At 42.4% G+C, this 22066-nt stretch overlaps 1 protein-coding gene and 1 long non-coding RNA gene across 3 annotated transcripts in view; one reads left to right on the top strand and one right to left on the bottom strand.

The window, feature by feature from the left end:
- The window catches only part of TNRC6B (trinucleotide repeat containing adaptor 6B), a 118075-nt gene extending 110463 nt beyond the window's left edge, over positions 1 to 7612 (bottom strand). Inside the window, exon 1 of one of the 2 annotated variants that reach the window (XM_053941990.1) lies at positions 7422 to 7612. The gene's annotated coding sequence lies outside the window, so the exon portion shown is untranslated. The remainder of the gene's footprint in view (positions 1 to 7421) is intronic. The other variant, XM_053941993.1, reaches the window with a different exon arrangement.
- Positions 7613 to 8544: 932 nt separating this feature from the next.
- LOC128787694 (uncharacterized) lies at positions 8545 to 10519 on the top strand. Its single transcript, XR_008430798.1, has 3 exons — positions 8545 to 8703; positions 9131 to 9225; positions 9766 to 10519. It is a non-coding gene; the product is annotated as an uncharacterized LOC128787694 (long non-coding RNA).
- Positions 10520 to 22066: the final 11547 nt, after the last annotated feature.

Consider the following 22066-nt stretch of genomic DNA (forward strand, 5'->3'; position numbering starts at 1 on the left):
TCTCTATTTTTTGTCCAAACTTCGTAAGACTGAAGTTGCTTTCAGTTTATTTATGTACCCAGCTGTGGCAGGGGTGAGATAAGCTGATATACAGTAAACCATACACAAGGCAGTGCCAGTTTATCTAGTTACCTTCAACTGGTGAAAGCAACATTATCCAGCATTGGCTAAGTACAGGGTTAGGGCTGGAGAGGGAACGGACTAATTATGTCACTGTATTCTTGCCCTCAGGCCACCACAATGTAACACTGTCAGGAGCATCTTCCTTTGCTTATTAGACAATGTTAAAAAGTATTTGATACAATGGGACTTCTCTCTGTTTTCTCCAGAGTCTAATTTAAGTTTTCAATCAACAGGAAACTCCTCTCAATATGAATCTATTTTCCACAATACATAAATTGACAGGGAAGAGAAAGTTGGACTTTGAATATGAAAGAACCAGAGCAGTCAACTTCCAACAAATGAAAGTATTATCAGCCAGTTTTGGTTGTGTCTCTGAGTACTCTAAAATTTAAAAAGGCCAAGCAAAGAAAGTTAGACAGCTAATCTACAACAACTGTAGAGTTTAAAAAATGCGTGGAAAAGCCTAGCTCTGCAATAAAATACATCTTCCCCTTTCAAGTACCATTTAGCAAAGTGAGTGCCATCAGAAACATAGGCAACTCCCCCTAAGCTTTTATTAAATACAGCAAGAATTCTGAACACCAACTAAAATCTACACCTGTTCTTCAGGCTGCCACCACACCAGCTGCAGAAAGTAGACGAGCAGATCCTGAAGCACCCAAACATTTATCCAAGCAAAAAGCACAGCTCTAATAACAAAAACTCAATTTTAGCTTTACTATCCCACCTTGCCTTGAAGGGACAGGAAAAACATGATCTGAGCCTGTATGAAATCACCAAAAAGACACTTATTATGAGGGGCAGGGAAATACTATAGCATTATATGGAATAGTAAAGGCAAGATCCATTTTAAATGTGAGAATCCATTTCAAATGTGAGAAAATGTTAAGTATTGATTATTTTTTTTTTGCAGTGTCAATGAAAAATCGTATGAATCTTAATGAACAGTCACAAATAAGCACTGTGGCTTGACTCTCATTTTTGTTCTCTTCAAAAGAAGACTCATCTGCATTTTTAATTTGCCAGAATAGGCATCTGATACAACACAACTCAAACCTGATAATGCAGAATCTCAGCCATTTGACAAACAAAAATACTAAAAATTAAACTTTAAACAAAAATTCCCCAGAATCAAAATACAAATGGAAGGATAAGAATATAAATTACAATGGCTGTAACAGTAAAATATCCTGCATAGACACATGTTGGTGCCAAAGCGCTCTTTTTTTAGCTCCTTACTTGAAGCACTTATGCAGAACTTAAAAAACAAACAAACAAAAACTCCAAAATAAAAACCCCAAACATCGTTATCAGAATAAACACATTCCTAACACAGAGTGAAACTGCTATATTTACAGCAATGTAAGAATGCTGTTATAATAACACTGATACATCCAGGAAAAATCTCAATACATAAAAATCCCAGAGAGTGTCACAAAGAAAGATACTAAACTCCATAAAAGTAGCTGAAAATGCTTTAAAGCAACTATTTAGAGCAATATGTATTATGGCCTTCTCTCTTAAAGGGATCATAATTCGTTCTGAAATATATTTTGATCTTTGTAAGAAGCTGGGGTGAGGGGACACATTCTCTTCCTCTATCTCAGAGGCAAATTTTTAAAATCAAAATATTATCCTAATGCTTTTACCCAAGTTCCTCATCATTCCTCATGCTAGCTCTACCCTCTAATACTATTAACTTACGGTTTCTCAAGTCACAGTGTGCAAGCAACAGAAACCTCAGAGGTTTGAAATAGTGTTTCACTGTAATGGTAAAATATGTGAGTGTATAGGTGATTTAATCTTCTACAAAATCTACATTCTGGAAAAGCTTTTAAATCACAAAGTTACTGTACTGCTGTATGAAAAGCAGAATATACTGTCAGCTGTAATAAGAAAATAAAATGTACTCTGTGGCACTTCCATCTTCTCCAGAAAGAGATATCAGATTATTTCTAACCCAAATGTCCCAGGAGAGAGCTAAAAGGTTCTCAAATGTCCAGGAGAAGAGCTGGACAACCTGGGTCTCTTCTGCTCCTAAGACACAGAAGTTCCTAACTAGAGGACACTGGCACCAAAGTGCTGAGTAATTTGTATCTCTTGGCTGTAAAAGCAGTGAGACAAGAGGATCTGCTCCCATTATCACTGGTGGATCACCCTAAGGCCAAAACAGATTTAGTCCACAGTAGACTGGCAAGTCCCTGAAGAGTTCCTTCTATTCCCCAGAGGTGGGTTTCCTACCACTCATGTGGTACTGTCGTGAGACTAATGCAGAGAGGTCACAGGGTCAGGGAAGTTGGTAATGAGATTGCCATGGAGCAGCCCAGCAGTTCCTTAGTTCTGACCATGTGGAGACCTATTGGACCAATCCTAAAACAAGGAGGGCAGCAAACACCTTTCCAAACATTCAGCTTCTGCATTTAAAATCCTACACTTAATTGAACTAGTGAAACTCTCTCACCAAGTCTGCTTTTGCCACCTGAATAATACATCAGAGAACTGCAGGTACAACCAGTGTTTGTGGTAAGAAAGTAAAGAGGGACTCAAGTAGGGGAAAGAAACCCTGCAACCCTAGGATACAAGATGATCAGAGGAACAGGAAGAAGCATTTCTAACAAGCAAAACAGAAGCTAGAATCTGAAAAAATCTTCAAACTTACCAGAAGAAAACCAACAGTACTTGCAAAAACTGTGTTCTTTGTAGACTACTACCAAATCAAAGGGCATAAATTTCTCCTGTGACAGAACAGACTTTACTACTGAAGAATTCTGCCAGGTTGTTTTTCTTATAGCACTTTTTATGACACTGTCAGGAGTCATGATAAAAGTATAGAAATTAAATGCAAGTAAAAACATAAATGACTTTTAATTCATTACTCATTTAGAGGACTTCCCCTCATAGAGGCAACGTAATATCATTGTATCACCTTTTGACTAATCCTCTGTCAGGCTATCTAAAATTATCAACTCTTTGTTTTGCAACTTTGCTTCTTATCCTTTCATCTGCTAATTAGCTTTCCAGCCTCCCATCTTCTGTCTAACTTGGTCAAAATATACCAACTTCCAGGTTATTCTTTACGGATTTATTGTGAGCAGTATCCCGTAGCACACAGCACAAGTGCTGCCTTATGATACCTCCCATTTCTCCTGACAAGCAGGATGTTGCTCCAGACTTAAAAGCTAAACTGGCTAAGAGCTGCTTTCAGATCCATTTTACTTTTTTTAGTAGATATTTTAAAAAAATTTAAACAGTGTCTCAATAGAACATTAACTTGCTTCCCAGAGGAACTATTGAGTTTTTTCTGATCCACAGACATTAAATCAGGAAATACATGCACGATATCCAATTTCAGAACTACTAAAGCTGGCAGGGCCCAGAAACGCAATCCGTACTGACTAGCTGAAACTGGAAAAGGTCATCTCCATAGCTCACTACATGGTAAACACGGAGAACATCCAAACTCCAACCACAACCCTTAGGCTGATGAAAACTTAAAAACCTCAGAACATTCCCCTACAACATGATGCAAACCATAATAAGTGCAAAAACACCCTCTCCCTCTAACCGCTATAAGAAGGCAAAGGGAAAAAACAAATTTAACGTACTCACTGCCTACTGCTCTAAAGGAGAAAAAATAAGTGACACCAACGCTTTGCAGCAAAGCATGTTTACTTCCCTGAAGAAATAAAAATAATGAGTAGAAGTGCAACACAAAGAAAGCATGAATAGAAGACAAATGTAAGGAAATATGAGAGTTTTATTATCCACTGAAAGGGACAGGGAACAGCAATCAGAATATCCTGATTACTCTCACCCCAGTCACCTCAGTCACCTCACAAGCTGAAATACCAGCAGGCAACTACTTGTCTGACAGTGACAGCTGGCCCAAGTACCAAAAAGTGTCCCTATTTTTATTACCAGATAGTAGCCAGAAGTTTTGTTTGGATTTACAAGAAATTAACATAAATTCTTCCATCCATATTCCACACTCTATTTGCTGTCAAGAACAAGCAACCTTACCATATATGTTTTATCTGAAAATGGAGAAAGACAGTAAATGCTAAGCTAAGGAAGACTGTTAGCAAGAATACATGTATTTTTCCACCACAACTGGTCAAACTATTAGTAATGTATGTTACTGTTTGCTCAACATCTCTGTACTAGGTTCTTGCAATTAGAACTGAAGACTGACATTCCCTTGCTATTCTTTTCCTAAGACAGTGAAACATTTCATGATTAAAATTTCTGAAAATGCAAGAAACAGACCATAAAAAGCAAATCCAGAGCAAGTACATTTTATAAGCACTGAGGTAACAGAAAACTTTAAGCTTTAAAGAAAACCAATGGTACATATGTGCTAGTATCAGGTACTTCCCTCCTCAATCTATGTGTTAAACACGTTTAATTTATCCCGTGAAAATAAACAATGCCGATTCTTCACAAAAAATGCTCCTACTGACCCAAATTATACACAGGTTAAAGCTGAGTGAAAAATAAGAAGTAATGATAAAGAACTGAAAAGCTGTAAGATGCTAGGTATGCTGTAAGAAGAAGTATTGCAGATTTCGTGAATCTAATAGCAGCACTATGAGCAATGACGAAAGCCATCGCAAACAAACTGGAAAATGACTATTAGTTGTTATTACTGCACAAAGCAGACAATATTTATGTATAAAGATTTCCAAGAAAATAAACACAATAATGGCAATAAGTGACTAGAACAGACTCTGCATCCAAGCATTTTGCAGAAAATGGAGAATAGAGTAACCAAACCATTAAGCAGACTATTAATAAACTCATTCAAGTCAATAACTAAGCTTCTTAGACTTATTCTATGATCTCCAGTTCATACTGCTTAATTGTAAATCCCATCTCTTCTGTGAGCAGAAATACACCAGCTTTACCAGAGGGGGGAAAAAAGAGAAAAAAAAAATCACTCAAAAACCCCAGAGAACAAACCCCATTTGAACATATTTTCAAATTACTAATTTTATAGCAGTACTTCAATTCTTTCCATCATTCTGGCTGCAGTTATTCATCCCACTGTTCTAGATACAGCCATCTCTACATATCATTTTTATTATGCATTACTTTTGCAAAAAAATTAATTTCTAATTTCTTACTTGCTATGATAGGAGGCAGATCTAAGGTAAAGTACACTACCTCAGAGCTACATAAAATTCTCTCCTGAAGCTTCTTCTCTGAAGTCATCCTCCAACATCAAGTTTTAATGATGAAATAAGCATCACCAAGCAAAGCCACGACACACACTTAATCTAAATGTTTTATGGGACTGGTCAATCACACAAACTCTGGCAGATTAAGCTTTGTCAAGACTTCTATGTCCAAACGTTTAAACTTATTATTTAAATGAAAGTGTAGATCTCTAGCTAAATTTACATTTAGCAATAATAATGCATTAATTCAAAAGTCTGCCTAATCAAGAGACACTGACTGGTTTATCATTACATTTTTACCGGGACTTCCATATTACAGGATTCAGGTGATTCCCTGTAAGCATCCCAATAACATTTTGCACATCAGCACACATGCAGTACAGCTAAACAAGATAAATGTCTAATGATGACCTCACCTACTCTCTGCTGAGACAGATGTGCCTGTACCTTACTGCCCCAAAACCTCACAGCAGAAAATCTAACACACAGCTAACAACTCTCTGGGCTCCCTTCCCCCATCTCCAGCCTCAGCCTTTTGCAAGGTGATTTCTTCGCTGAGGAACTGTCTAGTTACATCTGCAACTCAATAAAACTCAGGTGAAAAGTCACTCCTGCAAACTCCTCCCCCGAGATACATCTACCCAGCAGACCCTGCACTATCCACGGCTCGTGTAGAAAAACTGGAGCTTATCTTGCAGCTCGGGGCCTTGGGTAATGCAGCAGATGAGAGCATTCACTCACGTTTCAACAGTGCGCATTCCAAGGAATCTGCACCCTTAGAAAGTCACCACAGGAGAGGAGGGCATTGCTGAGCAACGTCACTGTGGACAAGCTAACTACACAGCTGCTTGAACTTGTGCACATATTTAATAACCCTATGAACCGAAGTTATCACCTCTACAACACTTGTAGCAGTAACTAATTTCCAAAATCCATTCATATGGATAGCGATATTACTGAAAAACACTAGGTGGAACAGACCTTTCAAATACAGAGCTGTACAACCCCCAAAGACCGACCTATTATTTTGCAGAAAAAGTCACACTTTTTGTAGAGGTTGTAAACATGACAACGTTTGTACACGTCAACGACAACGTCGTACCTTTTGTAGAGGTTGTAAACTGAACTCCAGCAGGTCGTGATTTAAAAATAGTAATTAATGGATTGTAAAAACAAAAGAAAAAAGTTAACTTTACAAAGAGGTATTTTAACAAATGTTCATGAGGTTAGTGAAACATTACCATGGAAAAACAAGTACTGTTTATATCAGTAAGCATCTCTACTCTAGCTAGGAAAACACTTTGTTGAGTCTTCGGTTTATTCAACAAGCCTCAGCTGTATGCTGTAGTAGATCCTCCTACATGCACTTTCATAAAGCGGATCTGAGCTTGCAAGATACCACGCTGCAAGCAGCGCTTATCCACAGCCAGCGAAGCGTCTCCAGAAACAAACATTCCCTCATTTTGCTACAAACAGCTGGGGAAACTTTTTCCCCCCTCAGGACACACCTCTGAACACGGTCACTCTTCCCACCCACCATCACATATGCACACACACAGACACACACACATTTTAACCAGCATCACGTTCCACTCATCCAGCGCGGTTTGCAGTGGTACCAACGCAACCTCGGCTCTCTCCCCACACTACAGCACTTTTTTTCCCCATCCACACAAGAGCTCCTCGGAGTGTTTCCGCCGCTGTACCTCCTGCCCTGCCTGGGTGATCTGGCGGGAGGGCGGCTCTTCCCCGGGGCCCTGTCTGGAGCAGGAGGGGGCGGTGGGGAACACCGGGGCGCAGCCGCGGCGAACAGCGGCCGCACGTGAGGCGAGGAGGGGACAGCGCTCGCCCGGCTGTGCCCCGGGACAGGGACTCGGAGGGGTCGGGGCGGGAGCAGCGGCCGCTCCGCCACCGCCGGGGCAGCGCCCTTGAGCCGCCGCCGCTCGGGGCCCCTCCCGCCGGCCCGGCCCCCCCGTCCCTCCCCCGCCCCACGGCACCGCGGCCCGGCGCCAGAGGCCCCTCAGAGGCGGCGCGAGGGTCTGCAGGGCGGGAAGGGCTCCCAGGGAGTCTCACGGCGGGAGCTGGGATGAGGAATAGGTGGGGGGCCCGTCCCGCACTCACCGCCGAGGCGCCGCCGCGGTGCGCTGAGCCCCCGTTCTTCTCAGTGCCGGGGGCGGCTCCGCCCGCCCGGGAAACACGAACCCCAGGAAGCAAAAGGCGAAGAAGCTGCGAAAAGCGTACCCCTCCCCGCTCCGCCGGCGCCGCCAAAAAAACACCACCGGGGGGGGAAAAAAAAAAAAAAACCAAAACCAAACTTTCCTCGCCGCCGTCTCTCCCTCCCCCGAGGAGCACGAACCCAAACACACCGGGACACGCCCCCGCGCCGCCCCTCGCACCGCCCATTGGACGGCGCCCCGCCGACCCCCACGCTGATTGGTCGTTCTGCCTGCTCGTCTTCTCCTTCCTCTCCCCTTTCCGCCCCTTCACGCTGTCCATTGGGAAGAGTCTCGGGGATCTCTCCGCCCATTAGCCAGGACGCACGTCAATCACAGAGGAGCACCGCCTCTCGGCCCTTTTGATTGGGTTCTCGCATCACTACACGCTCACTGATTGGCTGCATTTGCTGGCTGTCACTAGTTAGCGTTGCCCCCTTCACATCTCTCACTGGCTCCCGCCCCTTCTTCCTCTGCCAGTTAGCTGCGAGATTTGCCCCTTAAATGGGGCACTCGCTCGCCCGCTTCTACTTGTCCCGCCCTTCCGCCCTACGGATTGGGTTATGGGTCGCACCCTCCGACTCCATTAGAGAAGGAATCTGTCCGTTACACCGTAACAGCGCGGAGACCCGCCCACCGAGCCGCGCTCCGCGGCGGCCTCTGGAACCCTCCTCAGCCGAGCCGAGGTTACATCAGTTTGTGCACTCATGTGCCGCCGCACGGGCGGGGCGCCCTGATGGCACGATAGCGCGTATGGCCGCAGCTGCGGCCGCTCAGTGGCGCCGCGACACCAACGCCACACTGCCCGCCGCCCCCAGCGACTTCTCCGCTTCGTCCCGCCCCTGCACGTCCACGCGCGACAGCTATTGGGCAGCATAGGTGTCAGTCGTGCAGCTCGCGAAGCTCATTGGACGTTAGCCGACGCTTGCGCAGCCAACCGGCGACCGCCCCCCGATGTCACCCGCCGGATGACACAGCAACCGTGGGCTGGGGGGTGGGGAAAGGCAGGGCCGTGCCTATGATTGGTTGGTTTCACTGTCAATCTCCTTGGAGGGAGCACGGTGGGGGGGGTGATGGCGCGTGCCTGCCGCGCCCCACGTGGCCCGAGCAGCTGCGCACGTGACGGGGGCCCGCGACCGGGAAAACTTGTGGAAAAGGCATTTGCGGTGACCACGGCGTCATTCCTAAATGTAATCGTTACAAATACACGCTGATCTTCATTATTCGTGGAGTGGGCCGAGCCAGAACCTGCGGGGTGGGGTGGGGGGGTGGTCGGTGCGAGGCTGAGGCAGGAGCGGGCCCGGGGACGCTTCCCTGTGTTATAGGTAAAAATTGACCCAGCCGAATTAAAAAAGAGAAAAAAAAAGTTTTTATTATAAAGATCAAATTCTATCTGAGCCAACCACAAAGAAAAGGACAGTGCCGAGCCGGGGATCGGCGCTGGGTGAGACACAGGTTCAACCACTCTAGCAGTGTGCTTCACATCACCCCTTCTGCGCGAGCAGTTCTTACACAGTTTATTTGGCTTGAGGCCGGGATTTCGGTGATCAGCCTTTTCTTTCCATTCAAAGTCTCACATATTCATAAAGTCTCTTTTCTGTGCGCCGGGTTGAACAGTCCGAGGTCCGGGAAGCGATGTACATCGATGATGGAGTTATGAAAACCCGACATTGAGATGCATTCCCCGGAGATTCCAGCGATTCCAATCTCAGGTAGTTACTGGGACGATCATCGCTTGTGCGTTCCTCGATTATCTCAAGAAACGGCCCATTTCCGAGCGAGCCACTTGCATTAACTTGTAAATGAAGCCTTGCCTACAATGGTTTCGACATATGTGTGACAGCCCCCGCTTTTGCCCTGGCTCGCTTGCTGTGTGTCTGTATTTAATCATATAAAAACTCCTGTGCATATATCACTTTATAGGCGCGAATTATGCCTATTACACATAACAGCTGGGAGGTGGCATGAAGGCCGGGATGAGCAGCCTGCACCCTTTCCAGGTGCTGGGACTGCAGAGCAGGTGTGGGGCAGCACTGCTGGATCGCAGAATGGGAAGGATAAAATGGCAGGTACATGAGCAGGACCTGCATGGCAGAAAGGATTAGCAGAGTGGAAGAGCAGGGCCAGAGGAGCATTGAGAAATCACTGGGAGGAGTACATGAATAACAGAAGCCTGTGGAAGATAAACTGGGAGCAAGAGGTTCTCCTTGTACCTAATTTCTATGCTCAATCTCATTCTCCTTATTCTCCAGTATATTTGAGGGCTGCTGTTCCATTGATGAGTGTCACTTCCTGACCTCGCCCAAGGCTGCAAGCCAGTGCAATGTTTCCATTTGATCTCCTCGAGAGAATCCTGTTACAACCTGATCAGCAGAGCCGTGGAGCAGCTGAACACAGAACTCTAGGCATGTGATTTTCCTATCACCTTAGTAAACAGGTCTGTGGGTGTTTGGTGAAAACGTTCTCTTGTCTTGGAAGAGCCACAGAGCTCTTCACAGGTTAGGCCCCAGCAGGAGGGACAGCTGCCAGCACAGCAAAGCCATGTGGGTTGGTGGCACAGGGGGCAGACAAGATCCCTGCAAACTCAGGCTACACAAGTCAGTAAAGAGCAATGAATCTTTTGGTGGCTTCTCCATTCAGTAACGGTAATTGATTTTTACATTGATTGGTGGGAAAAGAGCCCCATTAATATGAATAAGATTTCATACTGGATATACACATACTTGTTACTGTGGTGCTGTAAGGAATACAAAAAGCTCTGTATAAATCAGTTTGAATTAGTAATATAACTTTTAGATGCACTTTGCCTCTCTTCCTCATTGTTTATTCAATGTTTGAGAACGGTCTGTATCCTGTCTATCCACATGTATTTTTCATGCTGTAAGCAGAAATCACTAGTACACCAAGAGTACAGGTTGCATGCTTTGGAAGAGAAAGATCTGACCACGATGCTGACCTTGTCTTTGCCATAAGTAAAAAAACAATAAAATAATTTCCCTCTTTAAATTCTCTTTCCCCTTACTGGTGTTCTTTTGTGAGTGTTCCTTCCCATGTTTTGCTCAGGGTTTTGGTGTGCATATAGCACGTAAAGGAATATGATTTATTTTGCATAAGCCTAGGGAACCTGATATTTTAATTTTGGAGGAGCAAAAGATACCACTCTCCATTGTTCCTGTAGTTTCACACTACAAACAAATTGGAACAGTAGAAAGCAAGCAGATTTTGTTGGTTTGTGTGAAGTTCTAATGAACAACTCAGGAGTTCCCACTCAGGTTCACCTGTGGATTTGGAAGAAATCACAGCTCCCAGACAGGTTCTGGTTCTCATATAGTCCAAATGCTTAGGTACAAAATAGTTCTTCCTGTTTTTTTCATACCTCCCCACTACCGATCCTATACAAAAATGGGACCAAGTTGGGCAGTGACAGTGCATTTTTTCATCCACTGGGTGTCAGTATTACACTACCACTGTGGTGCCTTTCCAGGTGCTGGGAAAGGTTGGATTTCTTTGGAGTGAGTGTCTTTCATTTCTGATAGAGAAGTGATGAGAAAAACCATTATATCTTTGAGGAGTGGTCTCACTGCAGTGTGAGCGTTCCCTTTTACCCCTGCAGAAACAGGCTGGGACCCTGCCTGCAGACATCCCAAATATCAAACCTCACACAGACTGTAGCCAGAGAGACAGACAGACAGACTTCAGAGTTGGGGTCAATTCCACAGCCTTTTGACGCTTAGGTTATGAAAATACCTCATCTCTTCTTTTTTAAAATTAAGATTTTTTGTTATAAATACTGCATCTGACAGGGAGACAGTCCAGAAAAAGCCTGCATGAAGGTACTTCTCTAAACAAATAAAGAGTGCTTTATTTGTCCAGCTTAGGACAGTTCTGGATGCCAGAATGAGAGAGGACAAGCATTTAGAAACAGCATTGATATTTCGATTTTGTAATCAAGAGTTTTTGACACTGGTTTATTAGTTCCAAAAGTTCCATGACATGATTTTTTATAGGCTTGACAGGTTTTTAAATCAATGTACCCAAATGAACTCTGGATAGTCAGTCACTAAAAACTACTGATACTTTTAGAAAAGGTCTTTGCTAACCCTGCCTTTTTTTCTGCTTTGAATGCCCTAAGCAGCAGCTGTCTTGTGGACACAGAAAGGAACCAACTACTTACCCGCATGGTGATTAAGAGAAAGGTTACTTTTTGGAAAGCCATAGTCAAGTGTGTGTTGATGCTCTTTATGATGTCCTGTGTTTTCATGTGAAATGTAACATTTAACATATGATACAATGCTGTACTTTATCTGTGTCTAAAATGCAGGCAGCACTGACAAAGAAGATTGCCATTGTTTAAAAGATGATTCATAGAAAAAGTAATAAAAGAACTTATGTTCTCTTGTTTTATTTAAACACAGGTTGATTAGATTATTTTCTTACTTACATCTTTCCCCTGGAAGCTCTTTTTTAATCCATCCTTTTCCTAGAAGACTTCAGGGAAGTTTCAGCAGGCATATGGCATCAATATACAAGGGGAATGAAACATAAATATTTACAAGGATTATGATCCTGTTTAAATGCCTATTATCCTTATTTTAAAATATTTATCCTAATAATTACTTTCAGCAGAGATACCTGCTAAGGATTCAGCATTTCCTATTTCCTTCAATTGAGTGGTGAGAAGTTTTCTCAGCCATTCTTGTGCATGGAGCTTTTCAGGGAACAAGCAAGAGAGAGGAAGTAATACTTCATATGCCTGGAAGCTGTAAAAATCAGGATAGAAAAAAGGAATTTGTGTTTAAAATAGAGAAGAGCAGATTTCAACGTGATTATTTTTTCCTTTCTAAGCCACCCATAACAGCAAAGAAGAAACACAAAAGAACATTTTAAGTAAAAAGAAAGTAATGAATACTAGAATTAAGTTAAATAGCAAGAGGAAATTAGAGAGATGTCAGATGTAATTTTCAAATTTGTATGTTAGTCATGTGATTAGTGCTAGCATTCCTGCTTTACAAAAAACTGTAGAAATATCTTTAATGACTGTATGTGCTCAGGACCTGAGCTTTAAGTCCCAGTCAGACACCTCCAAATCTCTAACTGTTCTTAATATAGTAGGCTTATTTTGACATTACCTATTTTTATGTGTCATACCCAGGAAAGACATGCAGCTGCAGTAGAAACAAGAGCAGTTAATGCATATCTTGGGCAAAGTGCTTAGCAGAAGTTTCAATTTGTTTTGCTGTCATGCTCACATTATATTGTTGGAAGGAAAAGGGAGAAAGAATTTTGTCAGCCCACAGCTAAAGGGGAAAAAATTGTTAATGTGACGGCAGTGGTTTTAAATAGAGAATAATTCATGCTACGACTTCGTTTTGTTTTTCCTGGAGGCAAAATTAAAACAATGCTTCGTTAACATTATTTGAAGCTATTTTAAATACAGCTATTTTCAGCAAAACAATGCTAACATGTGGAGGTTTTTTAATGAAAAAACCAGACAATTAGGAAAATGTTTTGAAAAATATTGTAATCTTTTACACAGTCTCTTTTTGCCTTTTCTCACTATTTTCAGTCCTGAAAGTGAACCAACATGCATACAGGAGTTATCAGCTAGCAGTTTTGCTGAGGCTAGAAATAGTGCAGTTCTTCAGACAAGATTTTAACTAACTTTTAATGTTCCCATTCCACCATAGCTTGGTTGGAGCTATGATACTCAACATCAGTAGCAGCCTATGTGAAACTTTTGAGTCCCCTTTAGCTGAATCTAAAATGGAAACTAAAGTATAGGTAGGTGAAAGCAACTATAACATTATTTATGTACCCATTTATGTCACCCAGCTCCATCCCAACAGAAAAAACAGGTTTTGAAGAAAAAAGAGGGCTGGGCACATTCCTGCTAGTTCCTTCCCTATGCTACAGGAGAATATATATGCTCTTGCAAAAGGGAAATATCACACAGATATGATCAATACTGATGCTGTGGAATGCTCCCACCTGTCCTTCTATAGCAAACTCCTATTAGGACAGCAAGGCCACAGGATTATTTTTTGTTTCTTAAATTATTATTATTATTATTTTCTGGGAGTTGTATCTGTGTAGTGATTTAAGATGGCAGTTTTCCAAGGCTTTGCTGTGGTTCTAAATTAATTGAGTATGCTGTTTAATTTTTTAACTCGAGCTTTTTCCTCATATTCAAAAGGGCTCCCGTTGGCCTTTATTATTAATGAGATCAAAGCAAGCAGAATGGCTGCCATTTCTCCTTAGTCTGGGAGTGAAACTATCCCTAGTAGAAAAGCACAGTGCTGCCTGCACTTGTTAGACTGAAAGCAATACCAATAGCAAAGCAGCTGCCTTTCTTTGGTCTGCTGAGCTGGACACAGACAGTGAGCAGGAATAATGCTCTACCAGAAAAGCAGATGCAGAAACAAGGATGGCACCTGCAGAGCAGGGGACAGACTGAAAAGTTACTGTGGGGTAGGGCAATGGACTGTGCAGAATGCAGGGCAGAAAACCTGAGGAGGAAAAGTAAAGTTTCCATTTCTAATATGTGAAAAATTGTGCCTCCTCCAGGCAGCCCAGGCAAAAAACAAACAACAACAACAAAAAAAACCCCAGAAAACAAATAAACAAACCCCAAAAATTCCCTCCAAACAACAAAAGTTACTGTCAGTTTTGATTAGGAATTCAAAGATACAGCATAACTATTTGTACTGTCATACACTTTAGAATGTGGTTATATTATTCCCCCTTCATGGATTCCTTCCCAAAGTTCTCAAAACTGGTGTTTCATGGGGAAGCATTCAGTTAGATTTTTATAAAAGCCAAAACAACAAAAAAACTCACCAGAAACTCCATGCATATCTGAGTTTTAACTGGACAGCTCACTGACACTTGCAAAGGGGCCAGAGGCCAGGGTGGCAAGACCCGAGGACAAAAAGTGAGAATAATTCTGGAATCATCAGTAAGACAGAGGAAAAAACCTGCTGAAAGACATCATAAAACTAAGATTGGTAGAAAAATGTGGTCACAGAATGAAGGTGATGGTGGGAAAAAATGTGGGGATCTTATGTGGCAGGGAGTGGGAAGCTCTTTGGGAGGTTTCTTGGATCGTGGACCAGCATTGCGTGCAGAAGGGCGTGTTCTGTCCTCACACGGAGCGCTCAGGAGCTGCGCTTTTCTCCTCTCCCCATCAGCTGCAGGGTGACCCTGGCCAAGACCCTGCAGAGAGAGCTGTGTGGGGAGGCAGAAGGGAGATGATGACAGCAGCAGGGCGTGAGTGCCAGGAGGAAGAGCTGTGAAGCAAAATGGCCCAGGGTCACCCTGTGTGAGGTGGTGGGAACCCGGAGGAAGGTGGCAGGAGCTGTTCCCATAATTTTGCCTCCAGCAGCTTGGGAATGAAGAGCAGTCAGGCTGGGTAAGCCAAGCTCTTTTTTCTTTACTACTCAAAGCTAATTACTTGCAAACCCCATGACTCACTCACTGTCCCAGCTCTGCTTCTGCAGCAGTTAGCAGCAAAGTCAACCCAGGTTTGTGAGTATGGCTTTCTGTGCCACCTCTTCAAGGGAAATCTGCCAGCAGCTTCCCCATGGCTGCCACAGGATCAGTTCCTGGGAGTTCAAGGTGGGGCTGTGTGGGCAAAGCCTTCAGGACCACACCTGGGAACAATCACTGGACCTCCTGCTACTGGGAGATGATATTTTTGGATACATTGATAAATTGCGTGCAGGCACCACTGGAGAAAAAAGATGCATTCGCTCACGAGCTATAACAGTATTTGGGTCCACTGTCCTATTTTCTTTTTGCATGAGGAAGGAAAGGTGATCAAAATTCCAGTGGATTTCATCAAGCACAAATGGCCCTTCTAAAAACACCAACTTCTCTCTTCCTCACTTCAGATAAACCCAGGGCTTTTCTCCTAGTCCTGCTCTAAGGAGACTTTTGGATTGGCAGAGGAAAGTCAACATTATAATGAGGCTAGTTTTCTTTTTTCCCTGAAAGAGAGTAAAATGTTCTTTTATGATTGCAGTTCTGGATTCAAAGACCTTGCTAAAAAGAAAGTGTGTTCCCTCTCAAGGGCCCTCAGCAGTTCAGTTATAGTCTGTTTTCTTCCTCTGCTTAGACCACCCTTAATTTCTGCTGCTGGATTGCTTATTGTCACTGAGGATCTTATACAGCCTAATCCAGGCCTGGCATCTGTCGTAACCCATGGTCCTGCTTCCACAGGGTAGTGCTAATGCTCAAAGAGCAAGGTAAATATGCATTTAAGCTTCTTTTCCAAGATATTCCAGACCAGAGAGGTGTTCAAGAAGACAGGGAGACTGTTTATTGAGGGAGCCCAACTCCTCCAGAAGACTTTCTGTTGCAGGAATTGCATTTGCAGCAATATTCAATGCAAACACCCTACAGCATTTCCAAGGGTGTCCTCATGTTAACAACATTGCTGTGCATGGGTGAATTCCCAATTACTTATACCAAGCACTACTTATGTGGAAGATTTTGAAACAAGATGGAACCTGCCTGGAACAACACCCTCATTTTGGCTGCAGGGTGCAGCATCTGTAGCTGGCGCCTGTGCTTGTCTGTCTCTCTCTTTGTTCTTGTGAGTCTGTCTCCTTGGATGCAAAGAGGAAGCTGTTGGTCATACTGGGTTGTCAGTAACTCCAGTTTAAATCCAGAGTAACCCCACATGGGTGCAGGGAAATTAATATGACTTCGCAGAAGCAAAACTTTATCTCTGTGGCTGAATCAACATCTTTAAAAGTGGTGTAGAAATTGGTGAGAAATCAGTAGAGATAGTCCCAGCTTTTCCTTCCAGGAAACTTTGATTTGTTGAATTGCTGCAGTCATAAATACAGAATAAAGGAAGTGAATATATTACAGTGTCCTCATTGTAAAAGGGCAATGGCAGGTGCTTTGATAAACTAGGAGACAGGTCATTATTTCAGTGCAATGCCCATCAGAACACCTGCCCACTGTAGGTCTCCAAAAAGTTATTTTTTAGCTTCCTTCCTATGAGATTTGTTAGTTTTTGAAGGAGAACATTAAACAAGTGGTAGCATAATTTACCAAGTCCTAGAAAAGTTATATTGGTGAATTGCCTTGCATTGTACTGAGGCAATGGACTAGATGACCTAGTGACCTTTCCCATTTCTAATGTCTATGATTATTGCTGTTATACTTCAGGACACTAAACAGAGACATTTTCTTCCTTCCAGTGGCAAAATGTCACTAATAGCTGTGCTAAATCAGAGCAATTGATCCTTCTGCAGATGTGTTGTGCACTTAGCAAGGCAGCTATAGATGATCACGCTTTGTTTAGATTTGCTGTTTTCTATTTCTGTAGTGCAAGTGCTCAGTACAAGGGGACTATCAGCCAAGGGAAAGATTTTCTGGTAGGAGATTAAAGATAACTAAGGAAATGGTTGCATGACCTATAAAGAGAGGATCATAAATATTGCAACAATAAAACCAATAGCTCCTTCAAAGTTTAAATAGCTTTTCTTTTCAAACACTTGAAGTAAGTGCCCTTTTCCCAAGGTTGTCTAGCACCTACACGTTAAGGTTTCACACAGTTTCACCAAATATATTGTAACTTCTCAGGGAACTAACTTTTTCTTTTAAATAATCTTTCTTTGTGGAAGCATCCCCTTCAAAAAAAGTTTCATCACAGGTACCCGGAAGTTACTTATCCTTTCCACTAGTAGAGAAGATTCAGAAAAGCCACAGCATAACAATAATAAAATAGCCCCTGCTGTGTTGTTTCTTAACCACAACACCCACCAAGCAATGCAAGTAGGGGCAAACAGGGTTCTGTCCTTTATAACCAAGCAGCAGCACTTACCTTTTCTTGCATCCTAGGGGGAACCTCAGACACAAGGGTTTGCCTCTATAAACCCTCAGCTAGAACATTTATATTCCTCACTAGTGTTCCCATGATTTTGCCTAGTGTGTAAAACCCCAGACCTGTGCTGTTGCAACCCTGCTGTCATAGACAACTGACATTCCTACTCCACACGTGCTGGTGGTGTGAAAGACATAGCCTTTGTTTCTAATGCTTGGTGTAGGATCCAGCTCTGGAGTAAGCAGACTGCTCTCCTGTGTGCTCAGTCTTTTTCCCCCCATTCTCCATGCTGCCATGAGTCTGTAGCCAGCTCAGGAGAAACATAATCCAGTGTGTTCCAGCAGCCAGATCTCACAGACATGTTCCTGTTCCTTTGTTACCCTGTGTTCTCACATACATTTAGCTTATATATCTTACCCTTTGGGCACTTTTAAACAGAAGTATCACAGTAGCATCTTGATATTAGTGCTGCATCCTGTAATCAATTGGCTGTTGGTCTGATTACAGAGAGCAATATCCTTGCTAGAAAAGCCACTCCAGTCTGGGAAATCAAATAGCTCAAGAAACATGGGTGTTCATTCAACACGCAGCAGGCACGTGCCAAATCCACTCCCAAGTCCATGCAAAATGCTGATCAGTCCACAGCCCACTGGTGCAACACACCTTTCTTTCTTACACATTGGAAATTTTCAACTCAGAAGCTCTTTTTCTTTAAATAAAGTAAAAAGAAAAAGGCCCCCCTGAATAGAGTCAATACTCAGAAATATCCTTAACCTGACCTCCCTGATCCTTCCCTGTGCTACTGGTTGTAAATGCATCGAAATCAGCTCTCATTTTTTATGTTCTAGGTTTCAAGCTCTCTGTAATAGCCATTATGCAAATGTTGTATTTTGCCTCTGTGCTTTCTGCACAAATTCTTTTGGTTGTGTTTTCCTGGTTATGTGCAATTTCACACGTCCAGTGAAATTTCAGCCTCTATAAAAAAATTGTCCAGTGTTCATGAAATCATTGCTTTCAGCACTCTCTGTCATCAAGAAGTTGCTGCTTTCTACCCAAGGCAGGCAGGAGGGCTGTTTTATGCCTACAGTTCTCCTACCAGTGACATTTCTAATGTTTTAGAAAAAGAAAATAAAACCTGACAAGTCAGATGAAAGGCTGAAGTTGATATTGCAGACAGATAGGCTGGAAAGGGAGAAAGGAGTAGAATTAGAAACATGTCTAAAATTCAAGACATTAACACATTATGTGATGTGTTTAGGATTCAGCAGCTACTGTGCCCCTAAGTTCTTGTGCAGACACTTCCACCTACTCTCTTACTTACTTATCTTGCTGAAAAGTCCTGCAAATTTGCCCACATTTGGATGCTGAGTGCTGTATGTCATGCTGTGGTTTTCTGTAACCAAACTCCCCAAGCACACATGCCCAGACTTGCGAGAAGGATGAGAAATACGTGTTGTGCAAAGAATTAGGTAAAGCTGTGCCAGCCTTGCTAGAGGCATAAAAGCTTTACTATTTCATCTACATCCATAGGTTTCTCTTCCAAGTTGGTTCCTACAGTCACTGACTCTACTTTTCCTAAGCCTTGCTTATTAACGAGGATTTACAAATTTGCATTTTTTCAGCAGGGAACATAAGTTCTAGAGACATAAAGAGGTCATTCAATCCTGGACTGCTCCCTGGTTTTGCAAGAGCAAAGACAAAAGTGTCAAGAAACAAGAGTGTAATATTAAAGTAGCAGAGAAATGAGGGGAAGGACAGTCTTATCTTGCTTTCTTGGAGAACCTCCCTAAAACAAAAAAGAAAAGGCAGAAAGTCATGGTGGTGCTATTGCTATACAGAAAGAAGTTCAGGATCTGCAGAGCCCTGAGATACCCTGTGAAACAAGCTTGGATTAGACAGACTCCTCTTAAACAGTACAAATGCAATTGCTACATGGATTTAAAACACTGAAAGATGAAGATTTTGTTTACTGCAAATATTTTTTTATGTACCCTAATGCCCAAAAGTAAAATAGATGCTGGATTTATTCTGAAACATGGTCAGGAATTTTAAAACAGGCTTTTGTACATACAAATAAAGGAAGCATGGGAAACAAGAGCTTGTGAGTTACTTAAATGTCAAGGATTACATTGTACCAGGTAAAACTGAAATGTAGCACAGGGACTCAGTTTCATAAATTAAATGTCATTGCTGATGGGTACAAATTATATAAGAAAGATGGAAAGGAAAACCGAGGTGGCACTTTGTCAGATGCATTTATAGCTGCAGCAAGATACATTTCAGCTGCAAAGTAATTTAAAAAAAACCAACAAAACACCAAACAAAAACAAACAAACAACAACAACAAAAAAATCCTAAACAACTAAAGTGGACATCTGCTGCAGCCTACTCCAGCAGCGAGAAAGCAGGAATGAATTAGTCTCTCTTAAGGTACTCAAAGCTACAAAACACTGAACTTGTGGAGAATTTAGCTGCCCCACATTTCTTTTAACAAATACCAACAAACATTGACCAAAGAAGTTCACCAGTTACACTGGTGAACCTGCTATAATCAATACAGTACAGGTTCTTGACAAATAATTGAGAAAAATGCCCCCAACCCAGGAACTGTAGCAGAGAAATTACAAATGACACCATGAATACAGTATCTAAATGTAACACAGTAAAGAGTTTATTTGTTTGACTTAGAAAAGGTCTCCCACATAATTAACTGGACACATATACATTAAATATATAAACGCATACCAAAAGAAACACAGAAGGCAGACATTCAGCCAAATGGCTTTTTCTGAACCACTCACCACTGCAGGCCAGAAAGAGAGAGCCATGAGCCCCAGCTTTGTTACCTTCTGTCCAAAACCAGGACCACAGCTGTAGGCTCCACGGTGCTCCACACAGACCAGCCAATGAGGGAAAGAGATCCAGAGGACAGGTGTCCTCTTGGGATCGTACAGGGTCAGGATACAGGTGCCAAAGAGAGCTAATCTGGCTCTTTTGAGTAGCAAGAGAACAACAATTCCCATCTTTCCCACCACCTCGGGAGGCTGGTGACACGATTACAAGAGGGGACGTCTTGGGCAAGCACCAACTGACAGCTTATTTGAAGACTGCTGTACCTTCAACCTCTGATGGCAGACTTCCAACACAATTCCTAAGCACTGCTCTTTGCCCCTGTGACCCCCAGCACCACCAACCACATTTTATCTGGAGAGCAAGAGAGGTTCATTTTGCAGGTCACAGCCCCAGGTTTCTCATCAAGAACCACAATTAGCAAAAACTAGTCAAAATAAATGTGGTCACCTCACACAGACTCTCTTCTGTTGCCATAGGAGCAGGTAAATAGCCCAAGTTCAGCAGATTTTATCTTCAGGGAAGAACTAGTTCCACCAGAGCCTGAAACCTCCACTCTGGATCAACAAGGCTGTGAGCCTCCTCAGAGTCATGCTGAGTTTAAGGAGCAGATTTATATCATGCAAAAATGCAACTTTGTTCTCTCAAATTAAGTAATTAAGCAGCGTGTGATAAGCCTAAGGAATTCTACTAGCTCCTGGAGTCAGGCATGAGACTGACTTCCATGGAAAGAATTTGAAAACAACTGAACATTAACTTTCAGGAACTGGTGTGGCAACACAGAAGACAAGCAGACGAGAGACTTTCTCTGGAAAGGATATCCTGTTAGTTGACAGGTTAAAGAAAAGAGCTCTGACATCCACCATAGGGAAGAGAAAGTAAAGCACACTAATTCACAAGCGCAGAAGGAAAGGAAGGACAAGTGAAATCAGCCTCTTGGACTATTTGTGAAGTCACTTCACCCAAGATGAAGCAACAAGGAGATAAAGGACTTCCTGGAAAACCTGACCGTATATATCAACATGGTGCTAATTAGTTAATTAACCTATTGCACAATTAAGAAAATAAATATTTTAAAAGCCTGGGAGAAAAAGGGAGCACCAGATGACACTGTTCTTTTCAGAACAAAAAGTGGAACAACATCAGCCTAATAAATTTATACCTGAACTTTGCTAATAAAGTGAAATAAACACAGAGAGAAAAAAAGTCTCCCAATGTCTGCAGAGTGGTAACCAAAGTACGGCAAAATCAAACCACTTTTAAGAACCCTGCAAACACAGTGAGTAGCTTTAGGCACACGAGCTACACACATGCAGCCAACAGGATAACTCAGCTATCAAGTCACTTCTACATCCAAGTGGTGGTGTCATTTCCAACACCTCTTTTTTTCCCCATTACCAGGAAGAATTTTATGAAACACTGCTAATAATATGAGCTGACAGACCCAGCTATAAAACTACAGCTCATTCCCAGAAGGCTATATAGAATATATTATATAGAGTAGCAAGCATTTAACCCATGGAATGAGGATGAGTATGTTTAACAGAGGGCACAATACCTTTGGTATTTTAGCATCTCAAGATATTCTGCAGGGTAAATAGAGTAAAATGGACCTACTTGCCATTTAAATTAAATATTCTTCAAGGAAAGGCAATTAATCAATCAGTGAATCAATCAATTGCATTTTAACATCAACTACAGACAGCTGTTTGAATGTAACAACCTCTACTGCAACCCAGCACCTGAAAGAGTCTTTCAATCAGCTGCTTCTGTGTTGGGAGTGCATCAATTGCCTTTGCTGTGAATTTGTTGTGCAGCTAAAAACCGAGATGGTTTCTCTAAACAAAAACCAAGAAAACTAAACCTGT

This window comes from Vidua chalybeata, chromosome 5, assembly GCF_026979565.1.
Source record: "Vidua chalybeata isolate OUT-0048 chromosome 5, bVidCha1 merged haplotype, whole genome shotgun sequence".
NCBI lineage: Eukaryota > Metazoa > Chordata > Aves > Passeriformes > Viduidae > Vidua > Vidua chalybeata.